Source organism: Dipodomys spectabilis, unplaced genomic scaffold (assembly GCF_019054845.1).
Source record: "Dipodomys spectabilis isolate Male_0828 unplaced genomic scaffold, ASM1905484v1 ptg000147l, whole genome shotgun sequence".
Classification (NCBI taxonomy): domain Eukaryota; kingdom Metazoa; phylum Chordata; class Mammalia; order Rodentia; family Heteromyidae; genus Dipodomys; species Dipodomys spectabilis.
This window is the reverse complement of record NW_024870824.1, coordinates 14,661,378-14,683,702: the sequence shown is the minus strand read 5'-3', so window position 1 is coordinate 14,683,702 and position 22,325 is coordinate 14,661,378.

Sequence of the window (22,325 nt, the reverse complement as noted above, 5' to 3'; positions counted from 1 at the left end):
ATTGTAAAAATGCTGTACAGAGGGGTTACAGTTACCTGAGCAAAGTAATGAGTACATTTCTTATTGAGCATTGTTTTCCCCCTACCGTCCCTTCCTTTCTACCTCCACATGACTAATGATGCTAAAAATCTTTTTGTGTGTTGTCTATGTATTTTTGTACTTATTAAAATCTTTTGCCACTTCATTGAATTGTCTTATGATAATTATTAAATTGTGAATGTTTTACTTTTTTCCTATGTCATGGTCTCCACAGACTGAGCCTTAGACTAAGTGTGTCTCAAGAAGTCTGGAGCTCTCCTTCTACCTCCATTCTATCAGCCTGTGGGGAGTCATCCATGGGTCTGACTCTGTTGTTAGCAGAAAAGAGATGGAAAAGGCATGAGGAGAATGAGCAGCAGAAGAGAAAGGAGAACTTGGTAGAGGACTTGTATTTCTCTTGTATGCATTAGTCATTCACCAGATCTTGTCTCTAGCTTTTTGGATGGAAAGAGTTGGTCAGTATGTACTCCTTAAACAGAAGGAATGTCAGTACTCATCCCTTGAGTTTGGTGTTACCATACACAAATCACTACTCTAATATGCCTCATATTTCAATAACCCATTTGTATAATCTATATCCCATATCATATTAAAGTTCCTTAAGAGTAGAGGACATCTCATCCACACCTTTGTCTCCAGAAGCCTTAATAAATTGTCTAAATTTCAATAAGTAACTTTGAGTTACTTTTGTACAATCCTCAAAATACTATATATCCATAGATTAAAATGAAATGTATATATATATATATATATATGCATACATACATACATATGTCTGTCGTGGAAGCCTGAACTCTGGGCTTGGGCACTGTCTCTCAGCTCTTCAGCTCAAGGTTAGTGCTCTACCACTTGAGCCACAGCACCACTTCCGGCTTTTTCTGTTTATGTGGTGCTGAGGAATCAAACCCAGGACCTCATGCATGCTGGGCAAGCACTCTACCACTGAGCCACCTTCCCAGACCCACGAAATACATATATTTTACAACTAAAATAGTCCAGTTAGTTGCAAAAGATATATTCTGCTATCCTAGATATAGAATAATGATACAATACAAATATAAAAGTAATTTATTAATTTTTATATGTTTAACATATTAATCTTAAAATTATATGTAGTTATTTTTGTTCTAGTACAGGGGCTTAAAATCTGGGCCAGGGCACTATCTCTTAATTTTTCACTCATGGCTGGTGCTCTACCACTTGAGCTACATCTCGACTTCTGGCTTTATTTTTATAATTAGTTGGAGTTAAGAGTCTTAAAGACATTTCTTCCCCGGTTAGCTTTGAACCACTATCCTCAGATCTCAGCTTCCTGAATAACTAGGATTACATGCATGAGCTACCAGCATCCAGCTTATGTATTTCTTTCTTTCTTTCTTTCTTTTTCCAGTCATGGGGCCTGAACTATGGACCTGGCGCTGTCCCTCAGCTCTTCAGCTCAAGGCAAGTGCTCTACCACTGGAGCCACAGCGCCACTTCTGGCTTTTTCTGCTTATGTGGTGCTGAGGAATCAAACCCAAGGCCTCATGCATGCGAGGCAAGCACTATACCACTGAGCCACCTTCCCAGCCCTTATGTAGTTATTTCTTTTTTTTTTTGTCGGTCGTGGGGCTTGAACTCTGGGCCTGGGCGCTGTCCCTCAGCTCTTCAGCTCAAGGCGAGCGCTCTACCACTTGAGCTACAGCGCCACTTCTGGTTTTCTGGTGGTTTATTGGAGATAGGAGTCTCACGGTCTCTCCTGCCCGGGCTGGCTTTGAACCGCGATCCTCAGATCTCAGCCTCCTGAGTAGCTAGGATTACAGGCGTGAGCCACCAGTGCCCGGTTCTTATGTAGTTATTTCTAACTGACCTTTTCAGAGAAAAAAAACTGGCTGCATTGGCCTAATACAATGACATTTCTCAATTATTATATATGCTGGTCAGGCAATGAATGATAAGCGCTGTCAGTGATTAATTATTCAGAATTTTAATAAGAAAATAAAGTAGAATTTCAAATGTACTGCAAGGTCTGCAGAGGGTATTGTAACTTATCATTTCTAGTACTAGGGACCTTTTCTTCTTAGCCTACAAGTCCAGAAACTACATAGTGTTCGAGATAAGTCATTCTAAATCACTGTAAGACCCAGTCTACAAGCTTTTCCTGTTGAGCTAGGAGATCTGACTTTCCTTAATCATTCACCCACTAATCAATTCAACTACCACCATAGCAATCATCTGTATGCCAAGTACTGTTCACTGTTTTGAGTCTCTGGGTTTTCAATAACTACTGAGCTTGAAGGATATTTCCTCTTAGAGATTACTCTTAAATAGAAGTAGAAACACTCATTAACAAAAGAAAACAAAAACACTAACAAGATAGCTTTAGCTTATGTTAAGAACAGGAAGCTCCAGAAAAGGGCCATGGGGTGTTAAAAATAAATAAATGATTTGCAGCAACTCTCAAGTGGTAGAACCTATTTCCCACCATCTAAATTTGTCTGCCTTTGTGACACGTTCAGACAAAAGAATGTGGCTGAGGTGATATTGTTCAAGTAACACCTCAAGGAGCCTTTTCGTTTCTGATCTTACACCCTTGAAGCATAGATGTTTTATGAGGCTGCAATTGTCTGCTTGAGAGGCCCTGTGCCTCTCAAGAGAGAGACTCAGTCAATTTATTGCAGATGATTGTGGGTACCTGGCTTCATAGTGACCTTCCAACTTACCCCCAAATGCAAGAAGAGACAGAGTGGAGAGAAGATGCTATCCCAGCAGAGCCCGAAGACTCACTGAGTCAACACTAAAGGACAATGCTTTTGGTGACTGATCAAATGGCTGCAGGTAACTAAAACTGACACAATGGTGGCAAAGCAACTATGAATGGATAGTCTGATCAGGAGTATATTCACAAGGAGGCAGTCTGTGAGCAGAAACCTAAATATCAAAAGTTAACCTTTCAGAGTGTCCTGGGACCTAATCCCCGACACATACAAATGATGTAAAGGCCCCCAAAAACATGAAGTGTGGGAGAAAATCAGAGAGAAGAATAGTGGGAGCAGAATGAGCAATGAGGAGAGTTATCACTGTGACGAGAGGTAAAGATGAAATGAACTCAGTAGTCTGTGGTAACCAGTGTGGACTTCATTCTAGAAAAAATGAAGTTACTGACATCTTAGAAGGAAATTCATATGATATTTTAACATTAAATATTTTCCTATCAACCATGAGGAATAAATAATTGATACAAACAAGATCACACAAATAATCATTGGGTTATTCTAATCTATCGATCCAATTTTGCTTACTGTACTGATTTTGAGGAAATAGATTAAAATGTATTTGGGGCATGAAAACTATAGGATTAATGATTAGATATAGTGAATAGTTAAGGACAAAAAAAGAAAAAGAAAGAAAGCCTACAAGGCATAATAACTTCTGGTATTATTTCTTCTTTTTTTTTTTTTTTTTTTTTACTATTTTGAGATAACTCTCATACTCTCATGATCTTTCATGGTCAGTGATTATAATCAGCTGTATCTCTCATCAAGAATTTGGAAAGGACTCCATAAAAGATACATTGGTTTGAAGGATATTTGGGGGAAATGTGTATTCACAAACTTCTTAGGATAGATGAAGAACGTGAGAATATTGTGTTTCATGTAAACACTCTGCCAAGTGTATCTACTGCAAAAAAAGTTTAAGTAACCATAGAGAGGTGATATGCTGTGTAGATCTTAGAAAATCTCTTTCCTTGGAAAAGCTCTTTTTCCACACATACTAGTGATATTAGGTTAAAACACATACTCAGTGAGATTAGGTTAAAATTCCCAAGGTAGTGGGGAAGAAAACTATCCATTAGCTTGGTTCACCAGAGTTTATGTGGCTGTGGAGCTATCCAACAACTCAGACACTGATGCTGAGCCCTTTTGGTGTGAAATTCCTGGTTGAACACAGAATTGCGTAGTGCTGGATTCACTTAGCCTGACCCTTTCCACAATGGAAGGGAAAGTGATTTCTTATCACCGTAAGACGCAGCCAGTGTGGAATGAGATTTCCCATTTCTCCATGGAAATGTTTCAATAGAAACCATCATGAATGCGCCAGTTAGCACTGTAATATTCCATATAGCAGTGATGCCATATTAGTTTTCAATTATTGTCATAAAAATTACTACATCCTTAAAATACTTAACACAAAGTAATCCATCTAAATTTCCAGAGATCTGAACCCAACAGTGACCTTCAATAGATGGAAGTCAAAGTAGTGAAGTTCTGATTTGGGGCAGTTCCTAAGGAAAAATCCATTGCTTTGTTTCCACCTCTAGAAGCCCACCTATATTCTCTGGCTCCTGCCATGAATCTTTGAAGTTTATCAGTACTCTACTTCTGTTATCACATCATCTCCAATAGTAGGGTCTTCTTCTCTCTCTCCTTTGAAAGAATATTTGTAATTACATCACTGGAATCATTCAGATAATCCAGGATACACTCCTATCAGGATTCTAAACTGAATCAAGTACGTAATCAGTTGGCAGTTACATAGTGGTTGCTGATTTCTTTTTTATTCATCTTCTTTTCTCCTTTTCTACCCTTTATTGTATAAGAAGTGGGAGGATGGTTAAATTAACAATATACTACTTTAATTGCAGGATAACAAGGGTGAGAACATTTTGTTTTGAATGTAAAATTATTCATCATATTAAGTAAAGGTGTCCTCTAGAAATGAGGGTATGTGAATATTGTTTTACCAACGCCTGAAGTATTAGATTGTTTCTTAAGTGGCAACTTCTTTCCACTCTTTGGTAGATTTTCCATGTAACTGGCAGGAATGAGAGCTTAGACTAATTGCATTCACCAGGCTTCCTTGACAGTAGAGCATGACAGAAGAGGGAAGGAGGGAGGAAGACAAAATCCGCTTTTTTATTTCTGCTATATGTGGTGGTGCATTAAGAAGTGGCAGAAACATCAGGGGAGGGTAGTCTTCTGAGCTTGGGCTTGGCTGCTGTGTTGTAGGTTTAACTATAGCAGCAGCAGCATTCTAGTCCCTGAATCCCTGCTCCGCTACAGAGATGCAGTTTCAGCATCAGTGGCAGCATCTTTAGCAGGTGCTAAAGATAGCCAGGCTTCAGTCCAGACTCAATAAGGGCTTCTGGTTTTTGGAGTAATCACCTTTGCTCTTGTTCTTTTGGAGTTTCTAAGGTCACTGTAACTGCATTCATACCCATTTCTTTCTTGAAATAATTAGAATGATCTCTGATTTCTGGATCTGACAATAACCAAGATAAATATGAACCTATGTTGTATAAGATACATAAGACAATATATATATGACTATATATTCATATATGTGTAGTTGTGTATTTCCACAAGTTGCAAGATCTTTAGTCACTATTTCCTAACCTCTACTTGAATTATGATTTGGGAAATTGGGCTGATTAGTTCAGGTAGGGAAACAGTATGGCATAATACATAAGATTTATGTGATCTTAGGCAAATTGAATTACCTTTCAGGCCATGTTTCCTTAAAAATGGAATAATGAATATGCATTTAATGAAAACAGTAAAGAAATCATATAAACACTAATACAAAAGTTACTTGTTTAGGGGCTGGGAAGGTGGCTCAGTGGTAGAGTGCTTGCCTTGCATGCCTGAGGCCCTGGGTTCGATTCCTCAGCACCACATAAGCAAAAAGAAAAAAGCCGGAAATGGTGCTGTGGCTCAAGTGGTAGAGCGCTAGCCTTGAGCCCACAGTTCAGGCCCCACGACCAGACCCCCCCCCCAAAAAGTTACTTGTTTATAAAACATATTGAACAGAAACTAATTTTATAATTGAAGTAGATACCGTTTGGCCATTCTTTCCATTTTCATTTGCATGTATTTATTAGCTGTACAGGTTGTTTCAAAGTGACATTTCCACATATGTGCACAAGGCCCCCGGATCAACCTCATCTCTGTTGCCTTCCTGCATCCATCTTCCCCACTGCTTAGAACAATCTTAACAATCTTCATGGCTCTCCTTTTATACATGCTTATAGTTTGGCCATATTCACTCATGATGCACTCTACTTTCTTTTTCTTTTTAATTTATTTTTATTGTAAAGGTGATGTGCAGAAGGGTTACAGTTACCTAGGTCAGGTGATGAGTACATTTCCTTTTGAACAGTGTCACCTACTCCCTCATTTTCTCCCAGATTTTCCCTCCCAACCTCCCTCTCCCATAAGTCATATAGTTCATTTTCAATATAGTCTCTAGTGAATATCATTGTCCTACCACATCGGTGCCTCCTCTTCACCCTCCCCCAGACAGATAAACTAACATACGGGACAAAAGGTTCAGAAATCCAAAACAGTGACAACGGAAAGAAAAAAAACCATAAAATAGCAAAAAACTCTTGTTTCCATTTCTTGGAGTTCATTTCAATAAATATCATTTTTATATGATCATATGTACGTAGCTATTGAGCCTTTTGTGGTCTTCTTTTAAGAAAATCTTCCTTTAACAAAACAAATCAAAGAAAGGTTGGACAAATGAGATTGCATGAAGTTGCAGAGCTTCTGCATGGCAAAGGACATAGTTAGCAAGATAAATAGAAAGCCCAAGGATTGGGAGAAGATCTTCACTAGCCATACAACAAACAAGGGTCTCATATCTAAAATATACTTGGAACTCAAAAAATTAAATCCCCCAACAACAAATCCTCAAAGAAACAACTGCCCAATAAATAAGTGGGCTAAAGACTTAAAGAGAAACTTCTCTGAAGAAGAAAGAAGGATGGCCAATAGACACATGAAGAAATGTTCAACCTCCCTAGCCATAAAAGAAATGCAAATTAAAACAACATTGAGATACCACCTCACTCCAGTTAGAATGGCAAAAATCAAGAACTCTAACAACAACAGATGTTGGGGGGGATGTGGACAGAAGGGAACCTTACTTCATTGTTGGTGGGAGTGTAAACTTGTTCAACCACTTTGGAAAGCAGTATGGAGCTTCCTCAAAAGACTTCACATAGAGCTCCCCTATGACCCAGCAATCCCACTTTTGGGCATTTACCCAAATGTTTACAAACAAGACCACACTAAAGCTACCAGCACAACTATGTTTATTGCAGCATTATTTACCATAGCTAAGATATGGAACCAACCCAGATGCCCCTCAGTAGATGAATGGATCAAGAAAATGTGGTACATATACACAACGGAATTCTATGCCTCCATCAGAAAGAATGACATTGCCCCATTTGTTAGGAAATGGAAAGACTTGGAAAAATTATATTAAGTGAAGTAAGCCAGGCCCAAAGAAACATAGGTCCCATGGTTTACCTTATTTGCAATATCTAGTATATATATGAGTCAAGCAGAAAAGGTCAGATAATGTGATGTTAGAAAATGAACCCTTAGATATGTATTTTAATGTTTTTTTCTTTCATGTATGTGTTTCTAACGCATTTATAAGATTATTTCTTTGTTGCTTTGTATGTCCCTCCCCCACAGTATAACCCTGCTTTCACTATATTTGATGTCGGTATAATTTGTGGAGGAGATGGGGACAAACAAGTCGTTTAAGGATACAGGTGGACCTGTTGCAACAATGAGAAGTACAAGTTGTCATGTCGAAAATGAGCTTAACAACGTTGGTGCGGGGGTGGGGGGGGAAGGATTGGCTGGGGGGGTTGGGAAGCTGGGAAGGGATGTTGTAACCCCTCTGTACAGTATGTTCACAAAAAATAAAAATTAAAATTAAAAAAAAGAAAATCTTCCTTTAATCTCACTGTGTGAATGTTTAAAGTCCTGTTTAATTTATCATGTTCTGGTGTAATTTTGTGTCTTAAACACATCCAGTGTATTTTCCTGTAGACTTATAGGAATACTCAACTTACTACAAATGAGGGAAAGCATGCAACCTATGTTTCTTTGGGTCTGGCTTACTTCACTTAACATAGTTTATTCTAAGTCTTTCCATTTCCTTATGAATGGTACAATATCAGTCTTTCTGATGGAAGCATCGCACACCATATTTTCTTGGTACATTCACCTACTGGGGGGCATCTGGGTTCATTCCATATCCTGGCAATGCTAAACAACGTGCACTCTACTTTCACCCACACACCTTATTCCACTGTACCCACCACCAGACAGAACCAGTTATACATTCCTAGCCCTCAACTTTATACTAAGATAAATTAATTTTATAAAGGAATTTCATTGTGGTATTTTCAAAGTAAATAGAATATACTTTGACCTAATTCACCCCATCTTTGTTATTGTTTCTAAATCATTCTCCTTCCTCCCTGCTCTCCTATTTTTCATCACACACACACACACACACACACACACACACACACACACACAGAGTCTCACTTCCTGCCTCAGCTTGTACAGTGATCCTCTTCTTTTCACGTCTCGTCATAGAAGACAGGTGTACCATGACATCCAGCCTCTTCCATTGAGATGGAGTCTCATGGACTTTTCTATCATAACTAGCCTGGAAACACAAATGCTCACCTTCTCAGACTCCCATGCAACTAGAAGGTTGCATTTATGATGCTGCTTAAGAAGGAGTCACTTGGGCTGGGAAGGTGGCTCAGTGGTAGAGCGCTTGCCTTGCATGCCTGAGGTCCTGGGTTTGATTCCTTAGCACCACATAAGCAAACAGAAAAAAGCTGGAAGTGGCGCTGTGGCTCAAGTGGTAGAGCGCTAGCCTTGAGCTGAAGAGCTGAGGGACAGTGCCCAGGCCCAGAGTTCAGGCCCCACAACCGGACCAACCACCCCAAAAAAGGAGTCACTTGAACTTTTGCATGAGCTGGCTTCATACTATGATCTTCCTTATGTTACTTCCCAAGCAGTTAAAAGACAGAGATGAATTTGCCTCAGAAGCTTTTAATTTGATGAATTCTCATTGGTTATTTCTTGCTCTTATTCTGAACAATTGAATACTTATTTAGAAAGTAATCACTTATGCTTATGTGTTCATGTGTTTTCCTATTGTAGTATGAAAGTTTCAAGTCATACATTTAGATCTTTGATCCATGTTGAATTCTTTTTGAGCAGGATGAAAGATAGGGATCTAGATTAAGCTTTCTATATGCAGATATCCTGTTTTTCCAACACTATTCATTAAAGAGAATATCTTTTTCTCTAGCATCTATTTTTGTTTCCCTTGTCAAAAATCAGAGGGCTATAGCTATGTGGGTTTATTTATGGATCTTATATCCTAGTCCATAGATTTCTTCTCTTTTGGCACCAATACCATGCTTCTTTTGTTGCTGGACTTCATAGTATAATTTGATATCAGGTATTAGGATGCCTCCAGCATTGCTCATTTTTACTTGGGATTTCTTTGGCTATAGGCTTTTTATGCTTTCAAGAATTTCTATTTTTCTATTTCTATAGAGAATAACAGTGGATTTTTGATAGGGATTGCTTTAGATTGCTAGCAGAATCTTTAGATTGCTTTTGTAGCCTATCTACTTTCGCAATATTGATTCTGCTGATGCTTGGACATAGGAAGTCTTTGTATCTTCTGGTGTCTTCTTTGGTTTCAGATTTTGTTTTTCATTGTAGAGGTTGCCCACCTCTTTAGCTAGATTTATTTCTAGGTACTTAAATTTTTTTGAGCTGTTGTGGATAGGATTGCTTTTCTGATTTCCTTCTTAATCAGATTGAATGAAATTTTTTAATTCATAATTTTTTTAAAATTTTAAGTATTGTACAAAGAGGTTTCAAATCACTGAGTCATATTACAAGTGGAATATTTACTTCTTGGTTAAATGAAAATGTTTTAAAAAAGCATTGAAACCAATTGAAAAGCAACATTATCTGACTACTATAAAGACTTGGAAGTTTCTATTCTATTTTATCCTTTGGTTCATTCTCTTTCTCTATTTCTCTCTGTTACACACACACACACACACACACACACACACACACACACACACACACACACACACACACACACACTCACCCTTTCTCATTTTATCTACAGCTTTCTAAATTATTTTTATCTTCCCTTTTCTGCTCACTTTTTCTCCATTATAGTTCTGTTCACAAAGACACCTAGCTCATGATCTCTTCTCCTGATTAAGTCACTGAAATATAGAATCATCATATCCATAACTAAAACTTAGTTTATGAGCCATGATAAGCATTATCACTGAACAAACATCTGCCATGTAAAGAATAGAAGTTCCAAAGTACTGAACTATGACTCAGAAACCATTTCGTTATCTGGGAATTGTACTAAGAATAGGTACTCAAATACTTCTGGGAAGCACTGAAGAGCACAGCTAAACAAAATATTTGTCCAGTTTATTTTTTTCCCTAGACAAAAGAGTTATGTTCTATCTGGAGATGAAACTACTGTGATGATGGCTCCTAAAACAGGAGCAGAACTCCATTCCTTTTCTCTACTGAATCAGAATCCTTTAAAGGAAAGAATAAAAGGATGAAAACATAAAGAATGTGATTGGTCTGTGAGACAGGCCAGGGCAATGGAAGACAGGGAGAAAAATGCCAACAAGGTTTTCTTGTCACCTAGTGATTCTCTACCTTTGGCTTTACGCTAATAGGGAGTATTTTGACATTAAGGACAAACAAGACTTGGATCCTCAGCTCCTTCAGCCTCCTCTGTGGAATTACAACTGACCTCAAGTGCAGGATAGGTCCTGAGCATCTCTTGATAAGTATTTAGTTTTTTCCTTTACAATAGATAAAATTCTGAACCCAGTAGGATGAAAGAAGAGACCACTGTACAAGGAGAAAAAGTATAGCTATCAGAGCAAGTTATCATCAGGAAAAAATTATCATGTGCCTACTTAATAATATAGCTCATGTGCTTAATTCTTTTTGTACCGTCTGCTGCTTTTGTCTTTGCCTGTCTGTTTTCACCACATTTAGCTAGATTTCTACTGCAAAAGATGGAAGCATAGCATCTCTACAAACTTTATCTACGAGAAGTAGCATGAGCATATTTCCCTCTGCTTCATAGGAAGGACAGTTATTAATTTATGGTTTGGGAAAACTATTTAGAATTTCCTTTCAAGGAAAAGTTAAATGCCAGAAGTTATTTATTTAACATGATATATTTTCAATCGAACTGTTGGGAGAAACTTGCAAAGAAAGAAAGCAAGCAAGCAAGCAAGAAAGAAAGAAAGAAAGAGAGAGAGAGAGGAAGAAGAAAGAAAGAGAAACAAAAGAAGGAAGGAAGGAAGGAAGAAAGGAAGAAAGGGAGGGAGGGAGGGAGGCAGGGAGGCAGGGAGAGAGGGAGGAAGGAAGGAAGGAAGGAAGGAAGGAAGCAAGGAAGGAAGGAAGAGAGGGAAGGAGGGAGGGAAGGGAGGAAGGGAGACAGGAAGGAAGAAAGAAAGAAAGAAAGAAAGAAAGGAAGGGAGGGAGGGAGGGAGGGAGGGAGGAAAGGAAGGAGAGAGGAAGGGAGGGGGAGGAAGGAAGGAAGGAAGGAAGGAAGGAAGGAAGGAAGGAAGGAAGGAAGGAAGGAAGGAAGGAAGGAAGGAAGGAAGGAATGAAGGCAGGCAAGCAAGCATAATTTGCCTTATTCTAAGGAATCTGTGTGAATTCCTCCCCTTGAACATCACCATGGCAGGCCAGCAGAGAGAGAGAGTCTGGGACAGGCTCCCTAACACTCGGGTAGCAACTTTTTTCTCAACAGAGAAAACATTGACTATGGATCAATCTCAGGTTATAGATAAGGGATCAAAGATAGTTTGCAGCAACCACAGTTTGCATCATGGAAGGATTCATTTAGTAGTGATGAGGTCTGTGCTTTGTTCTCAAGAGAGTATATTAGCTATTTTTCATCACTGTAACTAAATACCTGAGCCAATTGACTTAAAGCAGGAAAATAACAAGGCTCTTGGTTTTAGAGGTTTCACTCCGACGTTCAAAAACTCCATTGCAAGGAACTGTGGTGAGACAGAACCTCATGTTGACAGATGAACATGGCAGGGGAGATTTCTCTCCTCATGGTGGCCAGGAAGCAGAGAGAAACAAAGAGATAAAGAGTTATGTATAAAACATACTCTTTAAAAGCAAATCCTCTGCAATGCATTTATTCCCATCAGATCCTGCTTTCTAATCTCTACTACCTCCCATAGTCCATTCCATTATGAACCCAGCACTGTATTAGTCCATAGCTTAGGTTACTGTCCTCAACCTTTTTAGGGAGATATTGATATCTAAACTATAGCGGAGATAATTGTAAACTTACCTAGAAAAAATAAATTTACCAAAAAGCAACAGGTAACTCTACCTTCTCCGCTGTGATCTGTTTAACATTGACATATCATAGACAAAGTGTCTCTTGGAAACTAGAAAACCTAGATAGGGGAATCTGATGTTCTTTATGATGCTTACCATGGCTCTGACACCAGCCCATCAAGCTGCTATGTAAGAAAACTCATATTAAGGGAATTTTGTGGACCACTTTTTATTCTGAAAAAGAAAACAGAGGGGTAGGCATTATGACTACCTGGCTTGATCTTCCCCATCCTCGAATTTCTAACCTTGGATACTCACCAAATCACTGGCTGTTTAAATTCTCCTAGGTAAATAAAGAGTCATTGGGTATGTATTTTAAATTTCTATACCATGACCACTCCACATGACAGGTGTTGGGTAAGAATGGCTAAGGTAATCATTTGTAATTACCTTCAGGTGGATAAGGTATCAAATATTCTTCCTGTAGTAGGAGAGATTTTGTTCTAGGCTTATAATAAAGAAGAGCTCAGGTGTGGGGTATTGAGTTCAATCTGGCAGGTAAAAAAGTTAAAGCACAGAGTAAAAATTTATGAAGCATTAGGCGAGAATGGTCTGGGTTAAGATCATATCCATCTGAAGGTCAAGGCTGTTCTTAACATTTTCTTGCCTCATTTCCTCTAAGTTCTCTAATCTTTTCTGCCTAATTTCAGAAAAGCACGCACTTAAACCACTTTCTCAATCTCTTCTTTCTATATGTATCCTTATGGTGTCTCAACATTTCTGTGTCTGTTGTCCAAGGGCAGCAGATAGGAAGCTTGTACATTTGTGATCAACTGATTTTCTTCTTACATGTCCTTCTTTTGTACATAGAATATATTTTTTTTGTATTGATGTTTCTGTAAAACTGGACTGGAGTTACTTCTCTTAAGACAAAAATTGTACATTGGTTCACTCAGTACTACAAGGAGAGAATGATTAATGAGCCAAAGTTTTGACTTGACCATATGTTAACCAAAGAAGTTAGCATTCTGTGTTACTATTTCTCTGTATATGGAGAAAAAGGAAATTATTGGAGAAGAATAAAGAGGCATTTGTTTAGAAAGCTCCTTCTATTTTGGTGTCAGTATTAGGTTGCAACTAAACCCAGTTTTAAAAACTGACATTCCCAAGGATATTAAATAAACACAAAATTAGTAATTTGCAGTGCTTATAATAGAGAGGGTCATGTATTTGAAACATATGAGGATTTTTCTTTTATTAGAAGTATTGAACTTTGGGCCTGTGATAAGACTATAAACAAAAATGGGAGGTTACGACTAGCAACTTGTGAAGGTTTGCATAACATTTTCCGTGTGACACTGTATAACTGGCATCCTACCAGAAACCTGGCCTTAGGTTTTGCTCCTTTGGTATCCTCTGTTTACTTTGAATGGAGTCTTGCTTTCACCGTCATTTTGGGAATTCCCATTCTAAATATGAGATCGCCTTTTCAGTCCAAAGAACAAACTGTATTTTTTTAAATTGTGACACACTTCGGTTATTTTCCTTTCAGCACAGACTAACAGAAAAATCCCACTAGTGTCAGAGCAAGATTTGTGAAAGGATGGAACATTCACAGTGTGGTTGTTTTCAAACTCCCTCCTATAGAAGAGTAAGTTCTACAGAGCATTTGGACCAGGCTTTCTGTCCTTTTCTTGTCAGTTGTGGGGCTCACACTCTGGGCTTGGGCACTGTCTCTGAGCTTTTCAGCTCAAGGTGAGTGCTCTACCACTTGAGCCACAGCACCACTTAGACCAGGCTTTCTTTAAAACCAGTCACTTCATGGGATCACATCTGTAATTCTAGCTAATTTAGTAGGAGGTTAGATTCAAAACATTGTGTTTCAAACCCAGCCCAGGCAGAAAAGTCCTCTAGATTCCTTTCAAAAATAACTAGCAAAAGAGGAGACTGAAGGCATGATTTAGAAGGCAGAGCAACAACTGAGCAAGAAGGATGAGCAAACACCTTAGCTAGGCCTTGAGTTAAAATCTCAGTACTGGAAACAGAGAAGGGATAATTACCTCATAAAATTAGTCAACAATGAAGATTGTTACTGAGTCAAGTGTGCACTAAGATAACACCCAGGCCATTCAGATCCTCATGAGCATTCCAATCACAGAGTAGGACCTTCAAAGTAAAAGGCAAAGAACGGATGTTTCACTTCCCACCTGTCCTAGCTTCCGCTTGACTCATTTGCTTTGAATTAAGAATCTTGACAATTTGTGCTGCTATAGCAAAATATCCAAAACACAGTAATTTATTTTTTTTAAATTTTTTAAATTTTCTTTTTTTATTTTTTATTGTGAAGACACAGTAATTCATAAACAGTAAGAATTTATTTTACACGGTTATAGAGGTGATTAGGGTCAAGGGACCCTCACTCATTTCTCTTTCTGAAGCGGCACCTTATTGCTTGTGTCCTTACATGGTGGGAAAGTGGAAGGGGAATAAGATCTCACATGCTTTGCTCAGCCGCTTTCTAAGGTCCTGAGTCCTGTCATAAGGCTTGTCCATGTTAAATTAAATGACATAAATGTCTGGGTTCAATCATAGAGCAAAAGAAAAGGCAACGTAAATACATTTTAAAGTCAGGTACAGGGACTATCTTTGATTCAGGAAGTCTATAAAAGATAGTTTCTTTTAAAGGGGTATTTGCTTCACCTCAGAAGACTGCTTGCAGTTACGATCTGGAAGACTGGCAGGACACTTACCCATGAGTGCTTCATCCCCTGGTCTCAACTACAGAGTATGGTTCTAGTAGATTTTTTTGTAATGGCTGGGATTAACAGGGGAGATAAATAATAGCTACAATTGATTACGGTGACCCAGATTGAATTTTAGGTCTGTATAGTTTGTTTTGTTTTATCTATCAATTGTTTGTCAAAATTTCTCTCCCTAAATTAATGGTGGGGGGGGGGGAGATGAACTATAAGATCCTTACAAGATGCAGGACACTGGGATCAAAAACAGTGACAACAGGAGCTATGCCATGGAGGAAGAGTATATAAAAAAACAAAAAAATCAAATAGTACATTATAAGTACATTAAAAAGAATAGCAAGAATAACAAAATGCTGAAATAAGGATACAGGATGACCCATTGTAACAACGAGATGTACAAGACACTATGTTGAAAATGAACTTTACAACTTTGGAGGAGGGGAGGAAGGAGTTGGGGAGGTGGGAGGAAAGGGATGGTATGGAAAAAACAAAGGAGGGGTAACAATGCTTGATAGGAAATGGACTCATTACCTTGCTCATGTAACTGTAACCCCTCTGTACAGTATCTTTATTATATATATATATTAAATCTGTTCCTTGAAGAAGCTCTGTTCCTAAGAAAATGTCCAGAGGGGCACCAAAATAGGTATTCAATTGGACTCAATTCCCCAACCAATCATGATTTCTTAGTAGAGTTCTTGGGTCCCAAAGACTGTATTTACACATTGCTTAGGACCACTGAAGAAAGTTTATGACGTACTAATTTTCCTAGTCCTATTTACACCATCTCTCTGTTACAACGAAGAGACAGGAGTGGCATAGCAAGATGTCTGAAATGAAATCTGGTCTTCTGCACTAGTTCTCTATGACTCCATCTCTGCTGAGACTCAGAGCCAAAGGAGGACGGGAAATGTGCACAGGAAGCTGCATTCCTCACACTCTACTTGAATTGATTTGCTGACCACCTGGGTCTTGACCCACCAGGAATGCCCAGTAGTTGAGGTAGCAAAGAGGGACAGTGAAGCCAGATGGTTCACATGTGTACAGATGCAAAATGATCATTGTGTTTATTTTACTGGACCATAGAGATTTTGCTTAGACATCTCTATACAGTAGGAAAAGGCTCTATGAAACCTTAACTAATATTTTCTAATCCCTACATGTGTCCTCTGTCATAGAGCTAGTAACATCTAGGGAACTCTGGGAGATGAAAATGTCATTTTTCTCTCTCTCTGGTTCGTGATGGTGCAGTACTTGATTCTGAACAAAGCCCTCTTGGTAAATGCAGAACAGTTTAGTATATACAACCACATCCTCATTTCCTCTGAAAGGAAATAAATTCCCTATAATGCTGATGGTTAAGGTATTCAATAATATTAGATATGAGCACCCTAAAGGAAAAGGGTAGAATTACATAGTGCTTAAATGTCTTTGTTTAATTTAGGGACTCTGATTTATTATGGCTGCCAACACATGCAAGTTGGAGCCTGAGAGAAAATTTGGCAAAGGCAACTGTAATGATGGTGTGCGAGGCTCACACTCTGACATGATAATTTTCTTCCTTAAATGGGGCAATAGAAAACTTGAGCATGCATTATTCATAGACTAGTCTCTCATGCTAAGAACTAGCTCTTGAAGACCCCCTCCAAGGCAGAATTGACAGACTTAGGAATGTCTCAGGAAAAAGCTCTTTCCTTAATGTTTATGGCTGAATTCCAGTGTCATTGATCATGAATGCCAAGTACACTGGAAGATCAAGGAATAAGGACATAGTTGTAGTTTGGAATCTTGTCTTTCTTTCCTGTTATCTGTAGACATCAATGCTAAAGAAATTTTGAAAAAAAAAGAAAAGTAAAAAACATAACAAAAGATGAAATATAGTAGTTTCCCAAATGCTGAGTAAGTAGTCTGATCCTAAACTGTAGCTGAAAAAGTTTATCTCCAATATCCAGGTCTAAAAAGGCAGTATACCATGCACTTCACTTGTCTACAAATTAATGATATTCTTTTTTTTTTTTGTCAGCTGTGGGACTTGAATTCTGGGCCTGGGTGCTGTCCCTCAGCTCTTCAGTTCAAGGCTAGTGCTGTACCACTTGAACCACAGAGCCACTTCTGGTTTTCTGAGTGGTTTATTGGAGATAAGAGACTCACAGGCTTTCCTGCCTGGGCTGGTTTTGAACTGTGATCCTCAGATCTCAGCCTCCTAAGTACCTAGGATTACAGGTGTGAGCTACCAGTGCCTGGCTGATATTCTTTTAGAAAACAAAACCTATTTAAAAATATAACTACTCATTCTGAGGGTGAAATTCATAGTGATCTAATTATGGTCTTGGGAATGGAAAATATTCCACCTGCAATGGATCTTACATCTAATGAACTTGAGAAATGAAATTTTTATTTCCTTGACATTATAGATCATAATATTTGAGCCCTAGTAGCAGATCTTAATACCAGTGTTGTCATAAAGCTTTCTAAGGATTTTAGGGAAATTTCAAAGAGTAAGAAAAAAATATGTAACTTATTTCCTATGGTTGGCAGAACCTCTTTTAAGAAAATGACCCTAGGAATTTTCATCACTCATGGATGAATCTCTTGCTGCAATGTAAGTTATGAAGTGACTCCTGGAGGGCTCTGAAAGACTTAGGATGATATAACATTGTCCCTTAACTACAAATCCACTCTTTAACACTCTGATTTTGATAATGGGATTAAAAAATGCAAACCCCTGCAGAGTACTGGTGGCTCACACCACTAATCCTAGCTACTCAGGCGGCTGAGATCTAAGCATCATAGTTCAGAGCAAGCCAAGGCAGGAAAGTCCCATGAGATTATCATGTCCAATTAACTATCAGAAAACTGGTCTGGATCAAAGTGGTAGAGGGCTAACCTTCAGCAAAAGAGTTCAAGGACAGTACCAAGTCTTTGAAATCAAGGCCCATGACCACCACTAACAACAACAACAAGAAAGCAAACCTTAGCACTGCCTGGCAGCTAGCCAATTGAGCCAGTAGGAAGATTTAGAACATAACTTGTTCTTTCCCGCTTGTCTTTTTTCTACTTTAGGCTCCTGCAAACATCATTCAGCAACATGTTTTGACCTGGACATGAACAATTACTTTTTATAGTAGAAGATAGTATACATTGCAGTTTTTCCATCCCTTGTGAGATGAAGATCATCCTCTCCCTTCAGAAAGAACCCCACCAGCCAGCCAGAGTTCTCATCGGCTAGGCTTCAGATCTTCTGGACTCACAGGCAGTAACATTGGCAACAAGCTTGAGTTCCCATTTTATGCCCTGTCCTCCAGGATTCTAACTTTCAGTAATTCCAAATTCTTTGTTGACCCAGTGTTCAAGAGATCGTTATTCTTCTTATTGCGTCTCCTTTTCTTTCAATGGCTTAATAGATGGTAAAATATTTTAAATTCTCTTGAATTAATTGTAGCACCTGTCTCTTGAGTGGATCTAATTAATACCTCCTCTCCTTTTCATGCTTTCTCTATATAGCCAGGATAGAAAAGGAGCAGGAAATTTGACCCAGAAAAATACCAAATTCTAACTTTTGAACAGCTCTAGCACAAAGTATAAAAGGCCATTAGTTTATAAAGAAACATACAGGATGTTAAGTCTACTCTCTCTTATGTCAAATCCTAAATTCTGGTCATAAAGCTTCTCCTACACAGATATTTGTAAAAGAGAGAAAGGGAACCTTTCGCCTCAGCCAGACTACAGTAGCTCACACAAGTCTAATCTCCATAGGAGATTCTCAGTCTTTTTCAGATGACTTTTTGACAATAATGAAATAGTGAAATGGAAAAAGAGAAAGAGAGAGTTGAGCTCTGAAGGGCTGGCTCAAGAACAAGTGAATGTGTTTTCATCATCATCAGAATTTCCTAGAGCTGGCATCCACTCCCACTCACTTCTAAGTTGGTGTCCTAAAACAATGGAATGGCTTACAGGAGCACATTGGAGAAGAGAAAAGAGAGACTAGGATATTGATGCACAACAAGAGAAGTACAAAACATGTACAAACTATGGACAGATATATTATACCATGTGGGACACTGAGATCCATTTTCAGAATGTCCAAGAAAGTCTAGGAATTAATTCCCCCTGGATTAGTCCCCTGCCCCACCAAGGTTTGGTTTATAAAGAAGATTAAATTCTGTTTTCTGCTAAATAGAAAGTGTATAAAGTAGGCAGAATCTTCTTCGGTAACTAAGGACTTTTCAAAAGGAATAGCTCCTATTTCCCTGCTCAGGGCCTTCTATAATTCTCTAGGCAGGATACCAAAATAAACAGGAAGCTCTGGACAGTGAGAATCTGAGGTAAAACAAAGATTCTGCCTGTTAAAACTTTGCATTCTCTTATTATGTATCTTATGGATGAAAGAAAGAGGAATGGAAAGTGAGGGATAGTTATAAGCGTTATAGATTCAGAAGTACTCTTAAATCTGCCTGTGTTAATTTAAAACTTGCAAAAAATTACAAAGACTCATATTCTTCCCAGTTATTCCCCCAGTGTTAACTGGTTTCTCCGTCTCTGGGTAAAGGCACCTATAAGTACTAATATGATGACAAAACAAAGAAAAATAGGAAAAGAGGAAGTATGAGGAGGAGCAAAGGAAGAGAAGAAAGAGAAGAAAACAGAAGACCAAGAAGAAGAAAGGAGATGTACAGAAGAAAGAGATAGAATAAAGGGGGAACAAAAAACATTGGTGGGGGAATTACTAGTATTATGGTGTGTACCCTAAATGTTTTGGAATGCAGTTTTTAAATTAATGGTACTACATTTCAAAAAAAGGTTTAATTATCAAAATGATGCAACTAATGTTGATCTAATAAGTATATCTTAGTCAAATGCTACCATGTTCTTGTTTTTATAACTAATGCCCTTTCTCACAAGTTGGGTTTTCTTTGTTTACTTGCTTAATGTCTCAGGGTCTAATCTAAAATTCAATGGTATTTTTCTTTTTTTTATTGTCAAGGTGATATACACAGGGGCTACGGTTACCTAAGTAAGGTAATAAGTACATTTCTTGTCAAACTTGTTACCCCTTCCCTCATTTTTCTCCCACTTTTCCTCCTCTCCAGCCTCCCCACAAGTTGTGAAGATCATTTCCAACATATTGTCTTGTGAATATCGCTGTTGCAATGGTCCCCCCTTGTCCTTTGTCTCACCATTCTCTTGTTCCCTTTCCCTTCCCTAATTCAGATAAACATATATACAATACCAAGGTATCAAAATCAAATACAATGACAACAGGGGATATACTATTGGGGGAAGAACACACAAAAGAAACAATAAATCACATACTACATTAAAAACAACAGCAACAAATAAAAACCTCTTGTGTCCATGTCTTCAAGTTCATTTCACTTAGTATCATCTTATATGGTCATATATATGTAGCTATTGAGCTATTCTGCTCATCTTCTAAGATTATCCTAGACCTATACTATTTATTGCAAATAAGGGAATCTCATGGGAACCTATGTTTCTTTGGGTCTGGCTTATTTCACATAATATGATTTTTTCCAAGTCCTTCCATTTCTTTACAAATAGGGCAGTGTCATTCTTTCTGATGGAAGCATAGAATTCATATATATATATATATATATATATATATACATATATATATACATATATATATGTATATATATATATATATCACATTTTCTTGATCCATTCATCTATTGAGGGACATCTGGCTTGATTCCATATCTTAGCTATAGTGAATGATGCTGTGATAAACATAGTTGTGCTGGTAGCTTTAGTATGATCTTGTTTGTGGTCATTTGGATAAATGCTCCAAAGTGGGATTGCTGGGTCACAGGAGAGCTCTATGTGTAGCCTTTGGAGGAACCTTCATACTGCTTTCCAGAGTGGTTGAACAAGTTTACACTCCCATCAACAATGCAGTAGGGTTCCCTTTTGGCCACATCCCCTCCAGCATCTGTTGTTATTAGATTTCTTGATTATAGCCATTCTAACTGAGGTGAGGTGGAATCTCAATGTGGTTTTGACTTGCATTTCTTTTATGGCTAGAGAAATTGAGCATTTCTTCATGTGTTTATTGGCCATTCTTATTTCCTCTTCAGAAAGGTCTCTTTTTAAGTCTTGAGACCACTTATTAATTGTTTCTTTGAGGTTTTGTTTTGGAGGGATTTACTTTTTTGACTTCTAAGTATATTTTAGACATGAGGCCCTTGTCCATTGTATGGCTAGTGAAGATCGTCTCTTAATCTGTGGGCTTTCTATTGATCTTTCTAGCTATGTCCTTTGCCAATGGTATTTTTCAATCAATCACAGGTGTAACTTTCCTTTAAAAGAGAGGGTGGTCTTTGTATCTTTTTTGGAAGCCAGGCTTTTGTCAATCTAATTTACACAATTGTAGCTACAATAAAGCATACAATATTATTTCCAAGACCAAGATCCCATACTAGTTTTGAACCATGAAGCTGCTTTTTACAGAAGGTACATGAAACAAATATGTTGTTTCCATATACTCTTTGTGTAAGTTCAGATTCAGGCCATTTTCCTGAAAATTCTAGGATAGTTGAAAACTACATGATACAAGCATTTTTTCTTCTTGCTCTGGACTTCTTCATGCCTTGGAGCCAAACGATTATAAAAATGGATAAAATATTAGAAATTCAGTTTTCCCTGATTCACAATGGATGTTAATTTCAATAATTATTTAATATGAATTGTCACTAGTTTTAGAGCATCAAAAGAAAGAATAAAAATACAAGCACTGGTAGCTCATGCTTGTAATCCTACCTACTAAAGAGGCTGAGATCTAAGGATTGCAGTTCAAAGCTAGCCTAAGCAGGAAGTAAGATTGTTACATCCAATTAATCAACAAAAAGCCAGAAATGGAGCTGCAATTCAAGTGGTAAAGTGCCAGCCTTGAAAATAAAAGTCTATTCTCAATTTGAAGGAGTTTGTATGAAGCTCAATATACTACATATCTTCATATACCACATACTTTTTTTCTCATATTTAAAAACTATTCCATGTTCAAAAACAAATTTAGCTTTTTGGAAATCTAAGAAAAATAGTCACGAAAAAATGTGACCTCTGTCTCCTTTCTGGGTGACTAATTGTTCAAAGACCATAGATAAAATGATAGGCTTGGGAAGTAAACTATTTCTAAATGAAAAAAGGAAGTGACATTTCTCTCACTCAGGCTAATTTGCTTCTGAGGTAATGACCTTGAAAATTTCATCTAGAGTAACATATAGAAAGGGGAGGTGAAGCTTATTACTCATGGAATTATTACTTATGTGGACCTTCAGAAAACAAGAGCATAGCCTAATAACACAACAGTCTTGAATTCTAC